We start from the raw sequence: 10,139 nt of genomic DNA, 5'->3' as shown, positions 1-10,139 counted from the left end.
GGCCATTGGTTTGGGGACTTCTGGTTGATACCATAAGAGGTAATCAATCAAAGTCTAAACAAAAATCAAAATCTCCATCTTTTTTTTTTTGACAACAAGGGATCTTGCAGTTCCTAATATATTTTATCAATGACTTTCCAGGGCACTTTTACTAGGAATATGGCCTTCTTGGCTTTAAGTCATTATATTTTGTTGTTCATTGTGTACTACTCCTGTAAAAGTTGAAGGAAGACTTAGATTTGCCTGGGAGGCACCAGGGTTGACAAGCCCCAAGTAGGTATGGAGGCTCCTCTAAACCTCAGAGCCTTTCAAGCTTTCAACCTCCTGTCAATTTCTAGTATCACAAAATAAAAAAATTTTTCTTTAAAATGAAAAATGATGAGATCTCCCTTGCCCATGAGAGTGGTGCACTCAGAAATGTCATGGGCTCTTGCTTTTTCCTTCAGTTCAGAAGACATTTAAGTTCTCGTATCAGCATATTCAATGCATATCACAATTATCAGTGTTAGCAAAAGACTCTTTCCCAACGTGAACCTGGCCATTAAAAGTTTTTAATCCAATCTCTTGAAAGTGTAAACTCTGACCCCTTGCTGCTAAAAGTTTTATCTTTAAGGAGATGGTATCAGGTCCGGAATACTAAATTTCTGTAAGGCTCCGTCCCTAAGCCTCCTGGCATTCCAGGGATTATAATAACTGCACATTGTAGTTACCTGCAGAAAGGGATATACTGAGGTGTTGCTTGGGCTGGTAGTATAAAATCAATTTTTAAAAAATTTTTAAAATTTATTTTCAGCATATCAGTATTCATTGTTTTTGCACCACACCCAGTGCTCCATACAATCCGTGCCCTCTCTAATACCCACCACCTGGTTCCCCTAACCTCCCACCCCCCGCTGCTTCGAACCCCTCAGATTGTTTTTCAGAGTCCATAGTCTCTCATGGTCCACCTCCCCTTCCAATTTCCACCAACTCCCTTCTCCTCTCTAACTCCCCTTGTCTTCCATGCTATTTGTTATGCTCCACAAATAAGTGAAACCATATGATAATTTACTCTCTCTGCTTGACTTATTTCACTCAGCATCATCTTTTCCAGTCCCGTCCATGTTGCTACAAAAGTTGGGTATTCATCCTTTCTGATGGAGGCATAATACTCCATAGTGTGTATGGACCACATCTTTCTTATCCATTCGTCCGTTGAAGGGCATCTTGGTTCTTTCCACAGTTTGGCGACCGTGGCCATTGCTGCTATAAACATTGGGGTACAGATGGCTCTTCTTTTCAGGACACCTGTATCTTTGGGGTAAACACCCAGTAGTGCAATTGCAGGGTCATAGGGAAGCTCTATTTTTAATTTCTTGAGGAATCTCCACACTGTTTTCCAAAGTGACTGCACCAACTTGCATTCCCACGAACAGTAAAATCAAATTTTTAAACATAACTGTAGTTTCTTTCTTTTGGAAGGAAAAAATATCTCTCTTGGGAATTTTAGACCAAAATCTGTACCACTATATGCCTTTGGGGTTCAAATTTTACTGTCTTCCTCTTCTGTAGACCTTCAAGTCAAGAAAACAGCACCACAGTTTATCCTGAGCCAGTGATACAGAAGAGAGCTAGCGGAAATAGAAAACGAAACTTATTTGGGCAGAGTACTATGAACCCAGCCTAGATAAGAGTAACACAGACCAGCCCCACTAAAAAAAGATGTGCTCAAAATTTGAAATTATAAAAAAGCAAACGCAAAAAAAAAAAAAGGAACAGAAAAAATAAGATTATGTGCAGACATATCACAGAGCAGATTTATACCATCAAGAACTTCAGGTAATAGAATGATCTAACAGACATTATAAAATATTGGTTAATATTTTTGAAGGAATAGAATAATAAACCTCCGAAGGGTTTTTGTTTTAGAAAAGAGCATAGAAATTTGAAAAAAAAAACACAAAAAACAAAGAGTCTAGAAATCAAAAATGTACTCAGAAGGGGCACCTGGGTGGCTCAGTGGTTAAGCTTCTGTCTTCGACTCATGTCATGGTCTCAGGGTACTGGGATTGAGCCCCACATCAGGCATTCTGCTGAGCAAGGAGCCTGTTTTCCTCTCTCTCTCTGCCTGCTTCTCTGTCTACTTGTGATCTCTGTCTGTCAAATAAATAAATAAAATATTTTAAAGAAGTGTAATCAGAAAAAAATAGATTAAACAGCAGATTATACTTAACTGAAGAAAGAATTAATTAGCTGAAATATAGCTCTTAGGAATTACCCAGAATATCTCTCTCTCTCTCTCTCTCTCTCTCTCTCTCTCACACACACACACACACTTTTATATACACACACAGATACAAAGAATGAAGAAGTACAATTTGGCAGTATATATCAAATTTAAATTGGCAAAGCTTTTGACCCAGTAATTCCACATTTTAGAGTACATCCAAGAGAACTAACTGGTATATAAGCACAATGAAGCATTGGCGGAGTATAGCTAAATAAATACTAATTAAATACTTGAATACCATGGATCTTTACAGAGAGTGAAGGAGATTAATACCTACTCACATGGAATTTTTTGAGTACAGGAAAGCAATTTCGGAACAATACAAACAGTAACATCACTTTCCATAGGGAAAACCCTATGGAAATCAGGAACAAGAAAGAGATTCTTGGTTATTTTTTGAGTACAGGAAAGAGATTCTTGGTTATTTTTTGAGTACAGGAAAGCAATTTCAGAACAATACAACAGTAACATCACTTTCCATAGGGAAAACCCTATGGAAATCAGGAACAAGAAAGAGATTCTTGGTTATCCAAGGCAGGATGGGGCTAGAGATAAATATGAGGTAGGGAGAGGAAGAAGTATCTTCAGTGATTTCATTTCTGTCTATTTCAGGAGTCTGGGGGTTTGGTGGGGCCATCTATGTGGTAAATGGGAAATGCCAATGCCAAAATAGATCATAGGTCAGTTTCACACAGAGAAAAGCACCCTGGCTTTTGTTGCAGCTCCCCGAAATATGACTAACCATGAACCACAGGACAGTATTCTAGAAAATAGTTCTAGGGACCTCATCATGGCTCTTAGAAATATCACAGATGACCAAAGGATAGCACACATTAATTGTGGTTGACCCAAATCAAGTTTCAAAACTAATTAGGTGTTTGCCATTGTAATACCTATACCAATAATGAGAAGCATAAGTGAAGCCCCTGAGACCTCAGTGAGTATCTCAGCCCGCATAATGGTGTAGGCAAACCTAAATGCACCTCATTTTCTCAATCTCCTTGGATTTTCTCCCACTGGATTTTCAGCGGAATGTTTACAAACTTGTGGATATCTGATACTGAGGTCAAGGTATCGTACTCTAGACAGTCCTAACTGCTGCATACATCAGCCCTGCCATTCAGAAATGACTCCTAGAATTTGTCCCTGTCATTATATTGACCAGCAGGTAACATTCATTCTTGTTATTGATTTGTAAACATGCTCTGCATTTCTCGTAGAAGCTAATAGTGTTATTGTTTGAAGTAGATTCTCACTTATGGATTATTTGTTTACTACTATCTGTTGCTAGGTGTATTAGCATGCACTATCTCCCTTAACACAGCAATTGTGAGTTAAATATTATCTTAATTTTAAAAATAAGGATATTGAGGGCTCCTGGGTGGCTCAGTTGGATGAGCAACTGCCTTTGGCTCAGGTCGTAGTCCTGGAGTCCCGGGATGGAGTCAGGAGTCAGGCTCCCTGCTCAGCAGGGGATCTGCTTCTCCCTCTGACCTTCCCACTCTCACGCTCACTTGTTCTCATTCTTTCTCTCTCTCTCTCAAATAAATAAATAAAAATATTTTTTTTTAAAAATAAGGATATTGGGTCTCAAAAGGGTTACGTAACTTTTTCAAGATCATCGGGCTCGTAAGTAGCATAGCTTAAATTTATCCCCAGATATTTTTGTTCTGAAATCTTATTTTCATTGCAGCAACTGTACGTCATGTTTTCCATATCCTATTTTGAACTTATTTGAGTCTTTCATGTATAGATTTTCTTTAAAAAATATAAGGTTTGTTTTAGATTTGTGTCATTTAAACCTCTGACACAGTCGTAGGACTAGTTAATGAAGCTAGCGATTTAGTATTCTTATAATACTGGATCAAGCTAATTTATCTGAAAAACTGATCAAATCACATTGGTCTAATCATCACTGCAGAGGATACAGTTTTTCATAGTAAAATTGACTAAGAATAAGGTACTGATAGTTATTTACCTGTATATTTTGTAAAAAAAAAAAAATTACGTTAGGTTTTTTTAAAGTAGCAAATACTCCATTTGGAAATTCAGAGGACTATACAGGGTGAACTGTGTTCCTTTCAAAAACAATTACATTTCTTCTCTCTCAAGGAGCGGACTTCTCATATTTAATAATACTTCCAAAATATTATTTGATATTTGGTAATATTTTCGATACTACTTGCCCATTCTTTTCATTGTTTGGCGCTTGCTTTTTCGGTGATCTGGCTTATTTCTTGCTGGGAACCTGGGATGCAGGATTGCAGGGATGCTGGGATGCTGGCATGCTGGCATGACCTCGAAACTGGAAGTGGCTACAGGTTAGTTGGTCTTCCCTTTAAAAAGAAAAAAAATCCTGTGTTAGTATCATCTTCCCATTTCCTTGGACTCAGCTACAGATTCCCCTGTAACCTAACCAAATATTTCCCTATTCTGTCCACTATGCTCGATCTTGACCACTGCCCCGCAAGCCAGCACCACATTGCACCAAGATGACTACAGTATTCTGAAAGGTCTTTCTGTTCATTCTCACTCCTCTACGTTAGTCCCCTTAAAGTAGCCAGAGTTATCCTGTCATTATGCAAATTCGATCATGACATTCTCTTTCAAATTTTGCACTATCTTCCCATTGCACTTAGAATAATGTTTAAACTCATTATGACTTACAAAGCCACAGGTGATCTGACTTCCACCTAGTTGGGTTAATCTTGTATCACTCTACCCACCACATGGGCTTGGCTGTTCTTCCAAACAAAGTGCAAAGCTCTCACTTCGGGGCCCTTGCTATTTGCAGTTCGCACTGCAATGCTCTTCTACTCTATCTTAGCGTGGCTGGTTTGCTTGTATTGTTTATGCATCATTTAAAATATCTCCTCCACAGAGAGGTTCCTCTGGACCAATTTAAAGATTTTATTTATGTTTTGATTTGAGAGACAGAGAGTGTATGAGTGGCAGGAAGGGAAGAGGGGGAAGGAGAAAGGCAGAATCTCAAACATACTTTGCACTGAGTATGGAGCCCAGTGCGGGCTTCATTATGACCTGGGCTGAAACCAAGAGTCAGACACTTAACTGACTGAGCCACCCAGGCAGGCACCTCCTGGTGAATTTTAAATGAGCCAGCATAACACGATCAAATCACCCTAGATTAACTCTCAGCACAGTACTTACCATTGTCAGTAATTATCTTACTTATTTACTTTTCTTTTTTCCTTTCTTTTTGATTTGTATGCCCTCCGCAATAGAATGTATGACACAATAGAATGCAAGACAAGATGGTGTGTCTTTTTGTTATTTAGCAGAAATTCACACATACCTAGAAGTCTTTGATAAATAGAAAGTGCTCAAAAATATATTTTTAAAAAATATTTTATTTATTTATTTGACAGAGAGATCACGAGTAGGTGGAGCAGCTGGCAGAGAAAGAGGGGGAAGCAGGCTCCCCGCTGAGCAGAGAGCCCGATGTGGAACTCGATGCCAGAACCCTGAGATCATGACCTGTGCTGAAGGCAGAGGCTTAACCCAGGTGCCCCTCGATAAATATTTTTGAATGAAAAAATAATTTGTGCTTTTTAGATCTTTTCCAAATATAGTGGATATCAAATACTCTGATATTTGATTTTCTTTCCTTGGACAATTGCCTGAATACTATGTACTATTCAACAGATAGTCATCAATTAGGAAACAAAATATAAGGTCTAGTTTTAAGCTTAGTTATCAATAATGTGTGTGATAATAAAATTTTCTAATCTCTGTAGGCCACAATTTACCCACTCCTTATCAGAGATGAAGTTGGAATGGAAGGACAAGAGAGTGGGTGTACTAAGAAAATATAGTATAATGGGACATCTATGTAGGATCACTTGAAGTATGTGGTCACAACTTAAATGAGACCCATCAAAGCATTTGTATGTTTTTCCCCAGACACAGTTTGGTCTAAGAGGGCAGGTGTAGAGTAAGCTGAAAATTGCATTTAGCCAGAAGTCACTGTTGTTAGATGAGGGCAAAAAAAGACCAAAAAGGAAATGGAGGTGCGACCATGGGAATGATTATAATGATGGTTTGTGGGCTACTCGGAGGTGAATTATGAAGAAGTATGTGGGGAAACTGAGAGCCTCAGTTTCTACTCTGCAGCGTATCCAACCCTTCCCTCCAGGGCCTGCACAGCTATTAAAGCACAAGGTCCTTGGTTGTGGAGATTGGCGAAGGTCTAGAGGGTTGCAGTTCCTTTTTTTTTTTTAAAGATTTTATTGATTTATTTGTCAGAGCACTTGAGGGCAAGAGCGCACACAAGCTGAGGGGAGTGGCAGGCAGAGGGAGACACAGGCTCCCCACTAAGCAAGCAGTCTGATGGGGTACTCGATTCCAGGACCCCAGGATCATGACCTGAGCTGAAGGCAGATGCTTAACCGACTGAGCCACAGGCGCCCCTAGACAGCTGCAGTCCTGCTTCAGCTCATTGTGCTGATCACCAACTCTCCCATCATTTTTGGTTGGTTGAGATTTCCTTTTTTACATGAAAGCTCACTTCTGCATTCTGAACATGTTTCCCGATATGGAAGTTAGCAGTTTACCCAAGTATTTTGCTCAGAGCGTTTTCGGATATTTCATGTTCACAGTGTTGCTTAAAATGAGTCTGCTTTAATTTTAATTTTCGCATTCTTTTTTTTTTTTTAAGAACTTATGTATTTATTTGACAGAGAGAGATCACAAGTAGGCAGAGAGGCAGGCAAAGAGAGAGAGAGGAGGAAGCAGGCTCCCCGCCAAGCAGAGAGCCCGATGCGGGGCTCGATCCCAGGACCCTGAGACCACAACCCGAGCCGAAGTCAGAGGCTTAATCCACTGAGCCACCCAGGTGCCCCTAATTTTCGCATTCTTAATGATTAAACCCACTCGTTAACTTTGTTAGGTGCACCGATCTTTGATATTCCTTACATGTATGTATTACTGTCTTGCTCTCACATAGCTGGCATAATATAAGCATGGAAGCATTGTGTCCACATATTCTATGTGTATTATTCATATAGGATTGGAAATGTATCTTTTTGTTAGGTCTGTAGAGTACCTGAGGGACAATAAATAACCCAAAGTTGATTTATTTCTCTTCCTGTTCTCAGGATTAAACCCTACACACAGCTTCCATTTACAGCCGGTCTATAATTATATGCACCAGGTAAAGTGATGTTACGCTCTTCTAACAAATCAACCCTGGAAACTCAGTGTAGTCTAACATAGCACAGATTTATTTTTTCACTTCTAGTGTATTTCCAGTTACCCTCTGTTTTCCACATTCCCTCAAATCCCAGGCTGGTGGGAGGTACCTCTACCTTCTAGTTGTATCATGTAGAATATATCACTGTGGAAGAGGAAGAGAACATTGTCCACCTGTAACTTAATTTGATCTGGAAGAGATGTACTGCATTTCTTGAGCTAGCCCATTTGCATGTACTATTCACAGTCGCACCTAAACCACAAAGGTCTGGGAAGTGTGGTCTCTGAGGTGAACGAGATAGGAGCAAATTGGATATTGCTAAACACTAACTTAAGGTCAATCAGGCTGACTTTTTTGGTTCTCATCAGATTTAAGTGTTCACTCAACAACTTGAACTAATCAAATGATGCAAATGTGAGTGTTAACTGTGCTCTGATCTGAGTCACTAATCTCTTTGTATCTTTGGCCTTAAAGTAATGGACATTAATAGTCTCAAATCTTGCATAATGTAAATATGTTTGGAAACATTTTGTAGAGTGTAAACTAGACAAAAGGGATCTGTGTTTTGATTTTTTTGAAGTCTGTTTATTTAATTTCTACATACAACATAGGGGCTCAAATGCCTACCCCCAAAATCAAGAGCCTCACGCTCTTCTGACTGAGACAGCCAGGTGTCCCGGTTTTAATTTTTTAATAGGGTGAATAGTAAAGTAAATATGTCACCTATGAGATCATTTAACTTATCCTTAATACACACTGGTTTTTATTTCAATAGGCATCATTACAAATAAGATGGAGACCGAAAACCACACAATGGTGATGGAGTTCATTATGGGGTTAAAAGAGGATCCTACACTTTGCTCTGTCTTCTTTGTGGTTTTTCTAGGAATCTATGTTACTACCATATTGGGCAATATCAGCATAATCATGTTAATCTGCAGAAGCCCTCAGCTTCACACCCCAATGTACCTTTTCCTCAGCCATTTGGCCTTTATGGATATTGGGTGTCCCATGTCAGTCATGCCCAGCATGATCGTGAATTTCCTGTCGCTGGTTGCATAGCTCAGCCTGGCTCTGATGTTATCTTTGGAATGGTGGAGTGCTTCCTGCTGGCTGCCATGACCCGTGATCGCTATTTGTGGGCATCTGTTCTCCACTTCTCTACTCTACCCTCTGCCTTCCAGAGTCTGTATCATCCTATTGGCTGTTCCCTATCTGGGGCAACGTGTGAATGGGTCATCATTTACTGGCTGTTTATTGAGCTTGACTTTCTGTGGGCCAAATAAAATCAACCATCTCTTCTGTGACCTCCCACCATTAGCAAAACTTTCTGGTACCCGTATTTATGTTGCTGAAGTATCTCCTGTTGTCTCAGCTGGGTCTCAGTCATTGTAATCACACTGATCATCATAGCTGTTTCATATCTATACATCCTGCACTCCGTCCTATGTACGCATTCCCCCGAGGGAGGACACAAGGCCTTCTCTATTTGTATTTCTCACCTCAGGGCAGTCACTTTGTTTTATGGGACAGTCACATTTGTCTATGTCATACCAAAGTCAGGTTACTCGTCTGACCACATTAAAGTGGTGTCTGTGTTCTACACAGTGGTGATCCCCATGCTGAACCCCTTGATTTACAGTCTGAGAAACAAAGTGGCGGAAGAGGCCATGAGAAAATTGATGGCTAGAAGACATCGGTTATTTTAAAAGAAATTCAGTGTGATTCCAGAAACTGAAAAATGATAGTTTTCAGAACATATGTGATAGATGCTTATGTTTTCCATTAGCCTTATCACTTTATGTGAAGAACTATCTTAAACACAAAATACCAGTATGTTAACTAATGTCAACCTTAATTTATAATTTTCTGGAGTCCCAGAATATTTCATGAAATTCAGCTGGGTTCAAATTAAATATGTACCTTTCAGTGTTAGGAGACTTGGGAAATATAATTTCACTTTGTCTCTCTCTCTTTGTTCATTGTTTACAGTCCATGATTAGAGAGTGTTTTCTTTTTCTTCTGTTAGGCTCTATATTTTTAAAATAGCATCTTGTAAATTAACATCTTAGAAAGCATCATGTATTCAATGGAAATGCAAACGATGGTAGTGTTGCCAGTCTGGGTCACTTTCTCCTGTCTTATACCAGGTTATCATAATCTTTTGAAATAGTTATGCTGGAGTCTTGAAAAATTTTATTCCCGCCTAAAATAAGACAGACCTAAAGAATTTATTCTATAGTTTTGTCACCAAGACAGCTCAATCCAGGTAACACAGAAGGAACTCTGAAGGCTGAGTCTCTGAGAGCTCCTTCGAGAATTCCCAGTAGTTTTTCGTATTTCTCAAAAGCTTGAATGCAGACACTTGTCTTTGAACATGTGCTGACAAGCCTTTGAATAGTAGGAAGAACTGCCTGGGTGTGGTGCTGGGGAGGGGGCTACGGCCCAGTGGAGCTTGCTTTCAGCAAGCCAGTTGGTATTTCCAGGGTATAAAATTATGGATTAAGATACCCAGGCTGGGGCGCCTGGGTGGCTCAGTGGTTAAAGCCTCTGTCTTCAGCTCAGGTCATGATCCCTAGGGTCCTAGGATTGAGCCTCACATCGGGCTCTCTGCTCAGCAGGGAGCCTGCCTCCTCCTCTCTCTCTCTGCCTGCCTCTCTG

The 10,139-nt window shown here is 39.8% G+C and overlaps 1 pseudogene; it reads left to right on the top strand.

Annotated features, from left to right (window-relative positions):
• The first annotated feature begins 8,270 nt into the window (after positions 1 to 8,270).
• Positions 8,271 to 9,187, top strand: LOC132011015 (olfactory receptor 5P4-like; annotated as a pseudogene).
• The last annotated feature ends 952 nt before the right edge of the window (positions 9,188 to 10,139 follow it).

Source organism: Mustela nigripes, chromosome 1 (assembly GCF_022355385.1).
Source record: "Mustela nigripes isolate SB6536 chromosome 1, MUSNIG.SB6536, whole genome shotgun sequence".
NCBI lineage: Eukaryota > Metazoa > Chordata > Mammalia > Carnivora > Mustelidae > Mustela > Mustela nigripes.
Note: the sequence above shows the minus strand (reverse complement) of the source record. Positions and strands in the feature narration are given on the sequence as shown.